This window comes from Peromyscus maniculatus, chromosome 6 (genome assembly GCF_049852395.1).
Source record: "Peromyscus maniculatus bairdii isolate BWxNUB_F1_BW_parent chromosome 6, HU_Pman_BW_mat_3.1, whole genome shotgun sequence".
NCBI lineage: Eukaryota > Metazoa > Chordata > Mammalia > Rodentia > Cricetidae > Peromyscus > Peromyscus maniculatus.
The window spans coordinates 113201452-113217422 of record NC_134857.1 but is presented as its reverse complement, the minus strand read 5'-3'; the positions used below and the strand labels follow the sequence as shown (position 1 = coordinate 113217422).

General features: G+C 42.6%; 1 protein-coding gene and 1 long non-coding RNA gene across 9 annotated transcripts in view; one reads left to right on the top strand and one right to left on the bottom strand.

The window, feature by feature from the left end:
* The first annotated feature begins 6075 nt into the window (after nt 1-6075).
* The window catches only part of Tet2 (tet methylcytosine dioxygenase 2), a 53969-nt gene continuing 44073 nt past the window's right edge, over nt 6076-15971 (top strand). For all 7 annotated transcript variants that reach the window (XR_006073536.2, XR_013052375.1, XR_013052373.1 and 4 more), the window contains exon 1: nt 6076-6215. The gene's annotated coding sequence lies outside the window, so the exon portion shown is untranslated. The remainder of the gene's footprint in view (nt 6216-15971) is intronic.
* The window catches only part of LOC143273994 (uncharacterized), an 88839-nt gene continuing 79048 nt past the window's right edge, over nt 6181-15971 (bottom strand). For both annotated transcript variants that reach the window (XR_013052376.1, XR_013052377.1), the window contains exon 3: nt 6181-6312. This is a non-coding gene — a long non-coding RNA (uncharacterized LOC143273994). The remainder of the gene's footprint in view (nt 6313-15971) is intronic.

Below are 15971 nucleotides of genomic sequence, written 5' to 3'. Positions count from 1 at the left end.
CAGGAGGATCCGGAGTTTAAGACCAGCCTTGGCTGAGTAGCAAGTTCAAGGGCAGCTTGGGATACATGAGTCTCTGTCTCAATAATCACTTTCTTTTAGTATCATGTCATTGAGAATAAGTTGAGATAGTTGTATCACTATAATGTACCTCATATTCCTATATATTATCTGCTCCTGCTTCAACTTTGAGATATGGTATCATTACATAACACTGGATTGCCTGTAACTTGCCCTGCAGCTCAGCCTGTATTTGAACTTGTGGCTATTCTCTTGCCTCTGTCCATTGAGTGCTTAGGTTACAGGTATACACCACCACACCTGGCTGTTTATTTGATAAATGTATTTGTCCCACCAGGATCAAACTGGACAGCATCTAAGCCAGCGGTTCTCAACTTGTGGGTCACAACCCCTTTGGGGGTCGAACTCTTTCACAGGGGTCACCTGAGACCATCCGAAAACACAGATATTTACATTATGATTCATAACAGCAGAAAAATTAGAGTTATGAAGTAACAACAAAAATAATTTTATGTTTGGGGGTCGCCACAACACAAGGAACTGTACTAAAGGGTCACAGCACTAGGAAGGTTGAGGACCACTGCAGTAAGCCATAAGCTCCTAACGCCTTAGAGCTGGGCTAGAGCCGTGATGATACAATGAAACAATGTATGAGTGGCTGTGGTCCTCAGTTCCCTTAAAAGCTCAGCTGAATGTCATAAGAATGTAAAGGGGCGGAGTCAAAATGAGAAAGTGAGTGAGCTTCTTCTGTGATAACCTTTCTGTACCCATTCTCCTTAGTTTGCTTCTGAGGTTAGAGTTGGAAAGCAGTCTTGAGATTCAGCTCAGAATTTGCTCCCCGCCTGGTGGGGTGGCACCTGCTTTTAATTAATCCCAGTGCTTGGGAGGCAATGACAGGCAGATCTCTGAGTCTGAGGCCAGCCTGAACTACAGAGTGAGTTCCAGGACAGCCAGAGCTGCACAGAGAAACCTTGTCTTGATAGCCCCCACCCCCTGAAAAACATTGCTTCCTAGTGGAATGATTGTCCTGTCTTCAACTGCATCAGCACATCCATCCACTAGTTACTCGTAACTAGTAACAGTACTAGTTACTGTTTGTTGCTGTCATAAAATGCAATGCCCAAAAGCAGCTTATGGAAGAGTTAGTTTGCCTTGCGGTTCCAGAAGGCTGAGTCTATCCTGGTGGGAGGCATGGCAGCCATCAGCGGGCACAGTGGCAGGAACAGGAAACCGGCAGCTCACTTGGTTAAGTGCAGTTACAGAGCAGAGAGTGAACTGGAAATGGCAGAGGCTTTTCGTTCTCAAAGCCCGCCCACAGGGACATACTTCCTCCAGCAAGACTGCACCTCCTAAACATCCCCCAAACAGTGCCACAAACTGGGGGGCTGAGTCTTCAAATGCCTGAGCGCCGAAGGGGGGAAATTTATCACTTAAACAACCACAACCATTATGCCTAGAGTTCTCTGTATGAAGAAAAAGGAAATGACAAATGAACCATTAAACCCAATGCAAACCTTGGGTCCTTTTCCTTCTCCTTCCCTTCTCTTGACACAGGATTTCTAGAAAGAATCCTCAAAATTCCTGGATGTCTGGAATGGTGGGACTGTTGTAGGAATCTTTATTTTCTATTTTAGTGGACTATTAAATTAGTTAAGGTTTTAGACACACCCTCCATTGGCCCAGACTGGGACCAAAGAGGTCAAGTGCTAGCAAGTGTCTGAGTGTTGGAAATGTTTACACTCAGGCTCAGGATGCTTTTGTTTTGTCTGGTTGACTTTTTAGGAGCAGGGCAGGCAATGTTTTTGCCTGAGCTTCCCCTAGGCTGAGATAACGAACATGCACCACCATACCTGGCTTTCTGCTGTATTTTTGCTCATTTTCCTCTAACATGGGTGTCCCATCTTTGTTCCTTTTTTTTTTGTTTTGTTTTGTTTTGTTTTTTGAGACAGGGTTTCTCTGTGTAGCTTTGTGCCTTTCCTGGAACTCACTTGGCAGCCCAGGCTGGCCTCGAACTCACAGAGATCCGCCTGCCTCTGCCTCCCAAGTGCTGGGAATAAAGGCATGCACCACCACCACCCAGCTCCCATCTTTGTTCTTAAACATACCTACTATAGCTTTTTCCTCACAACATTCTCCTGTTTCTGCTGAGCATGTAAATTGACATATATATATATATATATATATATATATATATATATATATATAATCTGTTCATAGTGTAGAATTTATATGTCTCTCTTATATTCCACTTGGCTCTTAGATAATCCAGTGGTGCAGTACAAATACTACAATAAACAGCTTTTAACTGCTGGCTAATATTTCAGATTTGTTTGGGATTTCAGGTCTCTAAAGACTTGACTAGAAACAGCTTATGTGGAGCATTTGTTTTTATTCTGGAATTTGTCCTGCAAATTCCTGCTGAATTCTTCCTTCAGAGTCACACTCTGTATAAGTTAGGAGGAACAAAAGTAGAAATACTCGAGGTCTTCTCTAATTTTCCTCTCATTGCTTTTTTTTAAAAAAGCAATTGTTTTCAGTATAATAATTTTAAAGCATTAATAAGGAAAGCCTTGCTGCTGAGTTGCTGAGATTCTGAAATAGCACTTTGCTCTGAGAACTGTATGGCTGAGGTCATTGACCAGCTCTGGGTGTGCGTGCGTGTTAGGGCAGAGCCATTTGTGGACCCACCCTGCTGAGGTCAGTAACCTGTTGTGCAGGGCACTCTACTCTGACCCACTTAGGCCTGGAGGACCACAGACTGTGACAGCATTTCTCCAGGAAGGAAGCAGCTGTTGCCAGGAGGTTATAAAGACCAGGCACCGAGGGTACTAGGGGCACCAAAGGGAAAAGATGGGTCAGACCCAGGATGATAAAGATGGAGCATTTGGTGACATTTGGTCTATGGAAGATGCAGCTATTGAAAAAGAATGACTTTTGAGCTCTGGACATGGTGGTTCATGCCAGGGATCCCAGAACTCAATGAGCGGAGGCAGAAGGATCAGGGCAAGCCTGATGTACATAGAAAGTTCCAGGCCAGCCTGGTATATAGAATAAGACAATGGCTTAAAAAAAAAAAAAAAAGAAAGGGAGAAAGAGAGGGGGAGGGAGGGAGGGAGGGAGGGAGGGAGGGAGGGAGGGAGGGAGGAAGGAAGGAAGGAAGGAAGGAAGGAAGGAAGGAAGGAAGGAAGGAAGGAAGGAAGGAAGGAAGGAAGGAAGGAAGGGAAGGAAGGAAGGAAGGAAGAATTTCAAAAGAAAAATCCTACACACAGTATACATAGCTTGTATGTATGTCCATGTTCGTGGTTTGAGTGACTGACTTTTAAAGATTTCTTTTTCTTCTGTTAAAGGACTGCTTTGGGTTGGGGTGTGGTTTGGTGGATGAAATGCTTACTGCTCAAGTGTAAGGACTCCAAAATCCACATAAAAGCATGCCTGGAAATCGCCTGGAATCCCAGCATCAGAGAGGCAGATCCCCAGGGCAAGCTGCACACTTAGACTAGCTAGAATTGAAAAGCTCCTGGTTCAGTGAGAGACCCTGCCTTACTAAATGGAGAGTGATGGAGGCATGCACGCACGCACGGACGCACGCACACAAATGCGTACCTCCCATACAAAGAAGAAGAAAAAAAGGAAAGAAGGAAAGGAAATGGTCTTCTAGGATTTGAAATATGGAATTGTTGGCTTTTATCAAAATGGGCTGTTTTTGCATTGAGCCTCCTCCAAGCCCACTGAGACTCTGAAGCATGGCAGGTCGAGTCCAGGCGCTGGGGCTCTGCCACCAAATGCAGCAGACAGTTTGCTGAACACTAAATGAATCCAAATACCTTTAGTAGATCATAGCTTTTTTACTTATTAAGTTTTACCTTCTAGAAAATATAGCAGAAAATCTATTTTAAAATACTGAGTAACTAAAAGTTAAAATAGATTTCAATTTAAAGGGAAAAATCTGTCTAGGAACTACATAATTCCAGAAAGATCACACTTTTATAGGGTCTGTATCATTCCATTGCATTTGTTAGTGATAGAGTTTGTGCGAAGAGGTTGTTTGGGGCATAGGAAACTGGAATCTCATGGTTCTCTTTGACAGTTTGCCAGCTGGAATCCCAGGTAACCAGATAACTGGTTGTAGCAACACACAGTCCTCTAGGACTCCTGAACTTCGTCCAGGCCTTGGAGGGAAGTCTCTCTGAGCACACTCGTGCCCATCTGAGAGTAGAGGGTACCACTGTGCCATGGTGTAGGCAAAAGTATTCCATCACAGTAGGCTTACAGATGAAATCCTGAAACTATGTAGTATTGTTTTACTATTTTACATTTTAAACAGAAAACAGGAAGGCAGAAACCCCTTTGCCTTCTTTAGTGTTCTGTAAGTGGCTGAACTCAGCTGAAGGGACCTCAAGTATGTGTGTCAGGAAATGACGATGACCCTCTTGTAATACAACCAATGTTTCCTCGAGGAGAGATGGGGTGAGAATGGGGTGGAAGTTGGGGTGGGGGAGGAGAGAGAGATCCTAAATTTCATCTTTATTCATGGAATTCCTAGATTTTCTCAAGTGTATTAAGAATTTATGTTTCATTTCAGCTTTCCTTTCAGGAGTGATGCATTTACCCGGTTGATACCATCACTGATCCAGTCAATCAAAGCTTTGCTATTCTAACTGCCTCGTTGTTTTTTCTCATTTCTCATTTTTCTCATTTCTCATTTTGAGAATGTCGCTGAATTTCGTATTTATTTCCTTATAGTATCTCCCCAGCTGATCATTTCCTCTGCTACTCTCTTTTTCAGACTCAATCACCTCATGCATAGCTAAAGAACTAAGTATCTTCCCTAGGGTTATTTATAGCATCTATATCTTCTACCACTTACCACTTATGAGGATAAATATAAATAAAAGGACACACAACAACAAATGTTGGTAAGGTTGTAGGAAAGCGGGAACCCCCAGATATTGCTTTTGAGAGTCTAAAAGGTGGCAGCCATGTTGCAGGATAGTTTAGTACTTCGTGTTTAAACAACCACAACAAAATGATAGAAAGACCTTGCTCAAAGCGGTGACACCATCTAATGACCCAAGACCAGTTCCTAAGAGTCCAGGAACCTCACTAAAACCCCTGGAACATGCTGCCACTACTCTGGGTACTGTTTCGTGATGTTCCAGGGCCATTTTCAGTGTTCAGGATAATGCTACATTAGCTGTTTTGATGGAGCTCTTAGATTCTGTTGGAAAATTTTTTTCAAACATTTTCTCTAAATTTCTCCCACTGCACCATTAGCGTAACCTCCATCCTTAGCCAGCTTCACAGAGTCTTGGTCCACCCATCCCTTACTCTCCATTTTTCTCTCAGTTAACTTCACCCTCCCCTTAGAACACTCAACTTTCTGTGTTCTATAGCACTCAAGACTTTCTACTGTATCTCTGACTGGTGGGTTAGGTTATGTTTTCAAAGTATTTTTCTTCTCAGGTAATCTTTTTAAAAAAATGCATATTAGAGAAAATGAAAGTTCCAGAACCTAGGGACCACCTGTTGCAACGCCTTCCCCTTTCCACAGCACCCAACACTTGTCTTTCACATGATGCATGCAGAATAAATGCTACGAGTTAAGTTAGTGCTTCATCTCAGTAAGTGCCAGGTCCCCACCTCTGCCTTCCCCATGATCCCCCGGGGACCAAGTTCTTCCATAGTCCAGCAGGTCAGACTCTCGGGTGGAGGGCTCAGCCTTACACTGAGATGCTGTTCTTACAGCCCAGGCTGAAGGGCACAGAGCCTGACAGGTAAAGGAATGGAAGTCAGTGGTTAGGAAACCTAGTTGACCATTGCAAGGGTTGAGGATCAGAATGCTTGCATTTCGAAGCTCTCCACTGATGGGGGTTTTGTTGGGACTTTTGAAAGAATCACTGTTTTGATAAGAATCTTTGCTGCAGCAATGTAATTGAGACAACAGCTCTAGGCCCCTAAGACCTTTTAAAAAACACATCATACCTTAGTAATAGGTGTAGATGTCTTGATGCTCTTGGCAAACTAAGAACCAATGAACTTTTGTCTTCTCTAGGCTGGTAAACACTCAGCAGCTCACCCTCCCAAGACTCTCCATGTCCCTTGTTCCTGTTCCGCTGCGGTGCTTGGAAGCAGGAGATGGGCTCACACACAGTCAACCGGACATGATCCAGGAGGAGCAGTGAGGGGCAGTGCTGCTGGTGAGGCCGGGGGCATGGTGGATGCTGGACTTGCAAGTTCAGGGTTGTGTGTGGTTCCACGGTTACTCCAGATCACACTGTGAATCATGACTGTCAGCTGTGCATAAGACACAAAGATCAGATTTTAAGATAAATCTCTACCGTTGTATGACTTTTATACCTTTCTGTAGCTTCCTGGAGTGTTGTACATTTATAGAATTCTTACCAGATTCTTAATGTCTGATTATTTTTTTTTTTTTAATTTGGAGCTGAGGACCAAACCCAGGGCCTTGTGCTTGCTAGGCAAGCACTCTACCACTGAGCTAAATCCTCAACCCTAATGTCTGATTCTTACTAAAAAAGAAATAGCCTTCACATATAACTAAGCATGGAGAAGTGCATGTTATTGTCACAGTATCCCTCTTTCCTCTCCTCCATTTGTTACTCACACGTGGCCACGTTCCTCAGCCTTGTTAGGAAAAAGTCAGTGGTGTTCACATTGGAAAACTCAAATAATTCCTTGTGTCTTTAAAATTAATCTTAATAAAGACCAGCATGCTTTTAATGTACCAAACTCTTAGTAAGTTTCCCAAACTAAGGGTTCTTTTAAAAAAAGAAAAATTTTATTACATTTGTTTACTAAGGAGCCATTCTATATTTGTGTGTGTTTGTGTGTATGTGTGTGTGTGTGAGAGAGAATGTGTGAGTGTGTATGTGAGTGAGTGAGTGTGTGTGTGTGTGTGTGTGTGTGTGAGAGAGAGAGAGAGAGAGAGAGAGAGAGAGTGTGTGTGTAGTTCAGAGGACAACTTGTAGTTGTGGGTCTGTCCTTCTGTTATGTGGGTTCTGATGATAGAACTCAAGTTGTGACCTCTGGCAGCCAACACCCTTACTCATCTTGCTAGCCCTAAACTAGGTTTAGTTTTAATTAATTAATTAATTAATTTGTATTTACTGTGCTTGTGTTTTCTCCTTCTACCATGTGGATCCTGGGGATGGAGCTTGGGTTATGAGGGCTGCCAGCAGCAACATTTACCTCCTGAGCCAGCCATCTCTCTGGCCCCCTAAGTAAGGATTCTTTATCAAACCATTTTCCTGTATTTATATGCACATATAGAAGTAGGGAAGAAATGGATTCCCCCCACACACACGGAAAATGAGAACAAGAATGCATTCTGCATACACCCTGGCCTGTGCTGGAAGCCAGCTGAAGTTTTAGGGGTGGGTGTTGTGGGCGAGCCCCGAAGGTCAGATAGAGAAAAGGAAGATTTAGGCAATTCCCCCTCTGTAACTCTTGGCAGGTAGTCCAGCGTCAGCGTGTCTTTATGCATTCAGCAGAATGAATTGTGCAGAAAGCCCTGCCCTCGTTCTCTGAGCTTGAGGATGTAAGCATCCACGCTGCCACTTGATACTTCGGAGATGATGGTCTGATGCCGAGAAGTCCTTCTGAGTGTCCTCAGCTAAACCCTTGTGGCTTCAGAGGCTAGTGCCTCTGCCTGGTGGGGGTGGTCAGCTCATTGAAAGGGAACTCTCAGAATGAAGATTTTCCTCTTGATTCTTAATATTCTTAGACTTCCTCTTTCCCTGCGCATGTTGGAAAATCTTGGGTAATTATGAGCAAAGCATTCTTTACTCCCCCCCCCAACACACTCAATGACTGTTCACTTCACCACGTGGGTGCCAACTGTGGCCACTCATTCTGCTCTTGTCCTTAACGTGAGAACTGAGAGCATATATTTTAAGATGGAATTTTTATCTCTTTCGTGAGATGATAGTGTTACTCGGAGATTCTTTTCTTGGAGGTGGGGGGTGGGTGAGGAAGGGAGTGTACAAGTTGATGGAAAAGTGTAAGAGAAATAACTAAAGAAGATTCAAAATTGGAACGTTCGCTTTTTTAGAAGTGGCTTGCTGAGGAGCTCTTTCCCTTAGCACCCCCCAATCCCCAATCCCCCTACCCTGCTCCTATCTTAGTTCACACTTAGTGTTTACTGTTGAATCAACTCAGCCTAGGACTTAACTTTCTGTAGTAAATAAGCCTAGGGTGCATCTGAGGTCACTTATTAAGAGTATATTTAAGGTCTTTTTTGTTGCTGTTGTTGTTGTTGTTGTTGTTTTGTTTTGTTTTGTTTTTCGAGACAGAGTTTCTCTGTGTAGCTTTGAAGCCTGTCCTGGAACTCACTCTATAGCCTAGGCTGGCCTTGAACTCACAGAGATCCACCTACCTCTGCCTCCCGAGTGCTGGGATTAAAGGCGTGCACCACCACTGCCCGGCTGAGTATGTTTAAGGTCTTTAAGCCTTGCTTTACTTGGCAGTTAGGAAAGAATAGACAAGGACAATAGGATTGTTTTAAGGATACTCTGTAGGGTCAGGCACAGTGCGAGTTTCCAGTTTTCTACTAGCATATCTTTCGTTGTTATCAACCATCTTAATGGTTCCTTCCATTTTTATTTCGTTTCATTCCAGTATTTCTTTAATTAATTCTCTATGTGAACGAGTGTTTTTGCATGTATGTCTGTGCACCACATGTATGCCTGGTGCCCTCAGAGACTGAAAGAGGGTGCTGGAGTTAGAGACAGCTGTGAATGTCTGGGACATGAACTGAGTCCTCTGGAAGAGCAGCAAGTGCACTTGACTGCAGAGCAGTCTCTCCAGCCCCACACTTCCCATATCAAGTCCTGGGGACAGAACCCAGAGCCGTGATCGTGCTCGGCATGTGTTTTGCTAGAGAGCTAGACACTTACCTCTCCTTAAACCTTTTAAACTAGGAATTTGTTGTAAAGAACTTTATGTATGCCTATCAAATACTAGACACACTTCTAGGAAACAGACAGAAATTTTTGTCTTTGGTGAGCTTAGGAGTCTGAAGGAGACACAGACAAAACATGATAGTTTTTAAGAAGGCAGTATGCTAAATACCAAGAATTATTAAGCATAAAATAAAGGACAAAGTTGGATGTGATGTTGTATGCTTGCTTTTTCTTTTTCTTATTCTTTTGCTTTTTCTTTTTTTGCTTCTGCTCAGTTTATTGATGCCTCTCCCCACTCCCCTGTACACAATCAAGATAATGCCCCCACAGGCGTGGTTAGCAGCCCCGCCTTTTCATTTTCTCAGGAGGCTGAGGCAGGAGGGACTATTTGGGTCCAGGAGTTCAGAGCCTGGGCACTCTTTCACAAGAAAGAGGGTATCCGGCATGACTATGAGATAGTTAATTGAAGACACAGCAGTCAGAGAAGTCTTGTTGAGAAGATTAGATCATGGCATTGAAACAAACCATGAAGTTATGTGGAGCAAAACCTCTAAGTAATAGAAACAAGTCAAAAAGAATAAGAAAATGGTTTCAGAGGAAGCCAAAAGGAACCAGAGCACTAGAGCTTAAGGAAGTTCCATCAGTAAATGTTTGTCTATATCCTCAGTTAAGTGGGAATGGATGAGGACCTGGGGAAGTCAGAGGGCAGGGTCTGGATCTTGAAGGACAGGAGGTAAGAAGAGGGTGGCATCCTAGTGGAGAAATGGAGGCAAACATTATGGTGTAATAGATTGATGATGTGGACTCTGAGGGTTGGATGCCACCCTCTGTAGACCTCCTGTGGGCAGATGATTCGAGAGCAGGTGAGAAGCACAGAGAAAGAAAGGATCGGATCAAACTAAAGACTGCTGTACCGAGAGAGTTTCAGGACAGCCAGAGCTACACAGAGGAACTCCGACTCAAAAAACCAAAATAAAGAAAACAATAAAAATGTATTTTTAAAACTTAAAAAAAACAAAAAACCAAACCAGAGCCCGGCACATGCTAGGCACATGTTCTAACACCTCATACCGATAATTTGAAATTGTATCAGGTTCCCTGTCTTCACCTCTTGGTGACTAGTTTTGAGAAAATTTGATGTAAAAATATAGACTGAATGTGTAAAAAAAAAAAAAAGATATTTAATAAAGACATCACAATCTCAAAGGCAAAAAAAAAAAAAAAAAAAAAGACTACTGTACCCTGTCCTGCAAATACTGGGGAACAAATGCCACAGTGGACTGTGAACTCATCATCAGTAATGTGACCTTGACAAATTTAGAAGAGCAGAGAGTAGATATGGGAGTGATTCAGGGGTGATTCAGGAGTGATTGAGGACCTGCATTATGCCAAGAGATAAGCATGGAAAGGAAAAATAGACCTGATATATTCAGAGAATAATCAAGAGGATTCAGATACTAGTTGCACATAGGAGATGAAGGAGACTAGTTTAAAATTTCCCCTTATTGTTTTCAAAGGGCAAATTGGGGCATATTTGAATTCAAAGTTCATATAAGATTTGAAATGAGCCGAATAAGTTTCTAGGAGTCTCTTAACCATATATTAAATATCCAGGTAAATGCTAACATATTGCATTCTATTATCTGTAGAAAAATATGTTCGAGTTCTAGGTTTTTTTCTTCTACCAATACTTACTTAAGGTTCCTTATTTAAATAAGTCAACTTTCTTGCTTTAGTAGTTTGAAAAGAAATTGTTGGGTTTTTGCTTTTGGTTTGGTTTGATTTTCAACACAGGGTTTCTCTGTGTAACAGCCCTGGCTGTCCTGGAACTCTCTTTGTAGACCGAGCTAACCTTGAACTCAAAGAGATCCACCTGCTTTTGCCGTGGGGGTGCTGGGTTGAAAGGCGTGTGCCATCCCTCCCAGCAGAAATGGTTGTTTTTAATGATGTGTTAATTTTCTGTTTATCTTTTGGGGGTGTGCATGGTTTGGTTTTCTTTTTCTTTCTTCTTTCTTTCTTTCTTTCTCTCTTTCTTCTCTCTCTCCCTCCCTCCCTCCCTCCCTCCCTACCTACCTTCCTTCCTTCTTTCCTTCCTTCCTTCCTTCCTTTCTTTCTCTTTTTTCCTAGACAGGGTTTCTCTATGTAGTTTTGCACTTTTCCTGTAGCTCACTTGGTAGCCCAGGCTGGCCTCGAACTCACAGAGATCCGCCTGGCTCTGCCTCCCTAGTGCTGGGATTAAAGGTGTGCACCGCTGCTGCTGCTGCTGCTGCTGCTGCTGCTGCTGCCGCCGCCGCCGCCGCCGCCGCCGCCGCCGCCACCACCACCACCACCACCTGGTGTGCATGGTTTTCTTAATGGTCTATAAAATCATTGACCTTAATCGGGTAGTGATGGCTCATGCTTTTAATCCCAGCACTTGGAAGGCAGAGGCAGAGGCAGGCAGATCTCTGTGAGTTCACAGCCCACCTGGGCTACAGAGTGAGTTCCAGGAAAGGCACAAAGCTACCCAGAGAAACAATGTCTTGAAAAAACAAACAAACAAACAAACAAACAAAATCATTGACCCTCTAGAAACAGACAACTCTGATTTTATTGACATGGTTCCTGTTAATCTTGTTTTCAATCTCCACCTAGATTTAAGATGAAGATTTCAGTGTTTCTTCCTTACAAACCAAACCATTCCTATGAACTGAAGTCTCTAGTCATTTGTATAACAAACTTCATCAATTTGTCCTTTGAATCTTGGGATAGTTTGTTGTTTGTTTGTTACTGACATGAGGTGTTGCCTGGTCTGACTTAGTAATCCTCCTGCCTCAACTTCCCAGGTAGCTTGACCAAAAAGTCACCACCATACCTGGCTACCACAGGATTTTTAAACAAAAATAAACACAACAGATCATCTCATGCATCATCTCCAGTCTACAAATGATTTTTTTAAACCTCCTGTCCATTTGTTGTTGTTTGAATTTTTAAGTTTTGTTCATTTATTTTATTTGTTTGTGTGTGTGTGTGTGTGTGTGTGTGTGTGAGAGAGAGAGAGAGAGAGAGAGAGAGAGAGAGAGAGAGAGAGAGAGAATGCCATTGTATATGCCTTTGGAAGTTGCTCCTCTCCCTCTACCATGTGTGGTGGGGATGGAACTCATCGAGTTCAACTGCCTGGGTTGTCTTGCTGGCCCTAGTTTTTTAGTTAATTTTTTAAAATAAAATATAACTGTTTAGTAAATGAACAGCAGAAGTATATTTGGAAAGCTTGATTGTCTGCTCTGCCCTTTCACAGCATGGTCTGAACACTGGCTGACCTATGGAAGCAGAACCCTGCTGTAGCTTCTCCAGATTAGCCTCTGGGGCCTGTGTTCCACAGGGACTGAGTGAGAGAACATGGATTCAGCCGAGAACTTTGGCAATCCCTATGTTCACAAAGGGCTGGGCGGCAGTCTTGCATTACTGTGTGTCCACATGTGCTGTGTCCTTTGCAGTCAGAACAAGTAGACCATACTAAAATAGAGCGGGCCTGAGAAAGTCATTTGCACCGTTCTTGTGTTTCAGTTTCCTCTTCCAGTGAAGTATCAGTTGCCTCTATTGATCTCATGGGATATTTTAAGCAGAAATGAGAGTCTTGATGAAAGCACTTTGTATTCTAGAAGAAAGTCGCAGTGCCAATGAAGGTTCTAGAATGTTTACTCATTATTTGAGGTGTTAACTTACAAGATAGTTACTCCAAATATGAAAATGTTGTATGTTATCTTAGTTTTTTAATCAGGCCAGTAATAGTCTTCTTGTAGAATTTCTGTTCCTGTAGTGAATGTTTTATTTGTGTTTAAGGCTTTTGTAATTTTTGACCAAAGCATACACTGTCCTTAAATCTTGGTGAGGGTTTAGACTTAAACACAACAACAAGAACCTGGTATTTATCTTGAATATTTACCCAAGTGAGCTAAAAATTTTTGTATCACCATAAAAACCTGCACAAATATGTTTATAGCAGCTTTTTTTTCTTACTTTAAAACAGTTTTATTGAGGTAGAATGACATAAAAATGAGAATATCTTTAAAACAAATAACTTGGCAAATTTTGATACATTTGTGAGACATCATCTTAGCCAATATAGTAGACATTGTTGTCACTCGCCAAAGTAACCTTGTCCTTCTCTAGTCCTTCCTCACCCCACTCCATCTTCTGCTGACCCCCACAATCCACTATTGAATTTTGAGGGACTTCTGGATAGAAGTCTTTTTTTTTTTTTTTTTAATGCCAAATGCTGTTTATTGAAGGAGGGAGGAGGTCTTAAATACAGGCTTGCAGCACAATGGGAGAATCCCAGAGGGGAGAAGTTTGCTACTGATGTTTTACAATCTTGCATCTAAGCTGTTAATGTATAACAGCTTTTTCATGTATGAATGTTTGGTGGGCATGTACATATGTGTACCATAAGCATGCCAGATGCCCACAGAGGGCAGAAAGAGTACTGGGCCCCCTAGAACTGGAGTTACAGACTGTTGTGACCTGCCAGGTGGGTGCTGGGAAATGGACCAGGTCCTCTGCAAAAGCAATCAGTGCTCTTACACGTTTAGCTGTCTCTTCTGCCTCAGTTTATAGCAGATTTATCTACAATAGGCAGTTGATGGAATGAGTCCTTAAGACTTAAGACATTCTTGAGCCAGGCGGATCTCTGTGAGTTGGAGGCTAGCCTGGTCTACAGAGCTAGATCTAGGACAGGCACCAAAACTACACAGATAAACCCTGTCTCAAAAAACCAACAAACAAACAAGACTTAAGACAGTGTTACTGTTATTTTCCCTTCCCATCTCCTTCTGTATCTAGCTCCTCCTCCACAATGAGAGCCCCCTTTCTCATGTCCCTGATCAGATCACATGTAGCCTGCTATTGCTCTCCTACCCAGCAATGGTCCCTTTTTTACTTTCCTGGTTTCTGCAGTTGCTCCAGGATATGCACTCAACTCTGAAGATTTGGAGCTAAGAGGGAAAACATGTGACAGTTGTCTTTCTGCTTTCTGGGTCTGGGTTACCTCACTGATTATGATCTTCTCTCCAGTAATGTGCAAATTTCATGTTTTCTTTCCTCTCTTGCTCCCTCCCTCACATCCCTCTCTTTCTCCCTTCCTTTCTTTCTTTTTTGAGGTAGCTAGCATCTCATGTGATCCAGGCTGGGACACTCTGTATCTGAAGATATATCTCAACTCCTGATTGCCTGGCCTGAACCTCCCAAGTGATAAGATCACAGGCGTGTGTGTGTGTGTGTGTGTGTGTGTGTGTGTGTGTGTGTGTGTGCGTGCGCGCGCGACCACACCTAGCTCTCTCTTAAGTTGTTGAATTTGAATACCAACGTTTTATTTTGGTTCCTGTGGGAACAAAAGGATTTTAAGACTTGAGTTATAACTTACTGCATTTTGAGATGTGCTCTGCTCACTACCATTTTCAGGTGTTTATTGCAAAGTTTCACTTTCTTCTTTGACAGAAGAGTTGCTCAGGACAGGAAACAAAAATCCCTTTAGCTTTGTTGACCTAGAATGAAGTCAATTTAGCAAAAAAAAAAAAAAAAAAAAAAAACCAAAGATTAAAGTTGTTTGAGATTAAACAGGATTACAATCTGGGAAAACAGATTTAAGCCTTCGAAAAACGTATCCAGGTACTAGAGAATGCCAGCCATGTCTGTAGCTCTGATCTCAAGCAGGGACAGGAGTGTAGTTATGCCGACTGGCTTATCAGGAATTGTTAGTGCTGGTGGACATGAAACTAGCTTACTGGTTTGTGTTCTCTCTCTCTCTCCATGCCCCCCCCTCTCCCTCTCTCTCTCTCTTTGAGGGGCTCCTGCGTAGCACTGGCTGGCCTCAAACTCACCGAGATCTGCCTGCCTTAGCCACCCAGATTAAGTTCATGCACCACCATGTTCACCTGGCACATTAAGCGTTCTTTTAAAAATGGAATTGGATCATGCATGCATGCATTCATTCATTCCTATTCCTCTGCCTCTTTCTGTCTATCTGACTGTCTATAGTTATCCCCACCCCTTTCTGCTTTTGAGCCCAAGCCTCAAACTCAAAATCCTCTTTCTTCATCCTCCTGAGTGCCAGGATTGTAGATGTGGGTCGCAACAGTTTAAGGCCAGACTGGGGGATAGACTGGGGCCAGACTGGATAGTGAGGACCTTGTCATAAAACAAAATTTTCTGCTTCCAGAATAATTTGTTAAATTATGAACTTAAAGTAATTTTTCTTCCTAATTTGTTTTCAAATTTGACATTCGCTTCTTTCAAAGTATATAAAAAACCTTTTCTTGTGTGCCCATGCATGTGCCTGTGTGTGTCTCTGTGTGTCTATGTGTCTGTCTGTATGTGAGTGTCTGTGTGTGTTTGTGTCTTTGTGTGCATGTGCTTTGCTTATAGGCATACATTCTATTTACCACGGTGCTACATCCTTAGCCCCAAACCTTTGACAGGGTGATGTGACACATGAAGTCTATAATTGATTTATAAAATTATTCAACTAAGCAAATTATTTCAAAACATTGAGTAATATATTTATTTCCTTATTTTGGTTGAAATTTCATTTTCCCTTACATTCTGTGATATTATGAGACATATGTATGCCAGTTTTATATGGTTTCTGACTTGTAACTCCCATCCCAAAGCAGGCCTTAGAAAGTTGAGTTTAGCCTGGTGGTGGTGGCGCACCCTTTAATCCCAAGAGGCAGGCAGATCTCTGTGAGTCCGAGGCCAGCCTGGTCTACAGAGTGAGTTCTAGAATAGCCAGGGCTGTTATACAGAGAAACCCTGTCTTGAAAAACAACAACAACAACAAAAAGGAAGTTGAGTTTATTCCCTTAAGGTGGGTCATACAAATTGCACTTTCTTGAGGAATGTGATCACTACCACCCATGCCCTAGGGAGGTGGGAGATGCCCAAGATACTGAAGAAGGAACCTCCCTAGATTTCCCCACCCAGTCCATTAGCATTGGCTGTATTGGAAGTCTTATAAGTGCCCTAAACAGCAGTGTCCTCCAGCATGTCACAGCT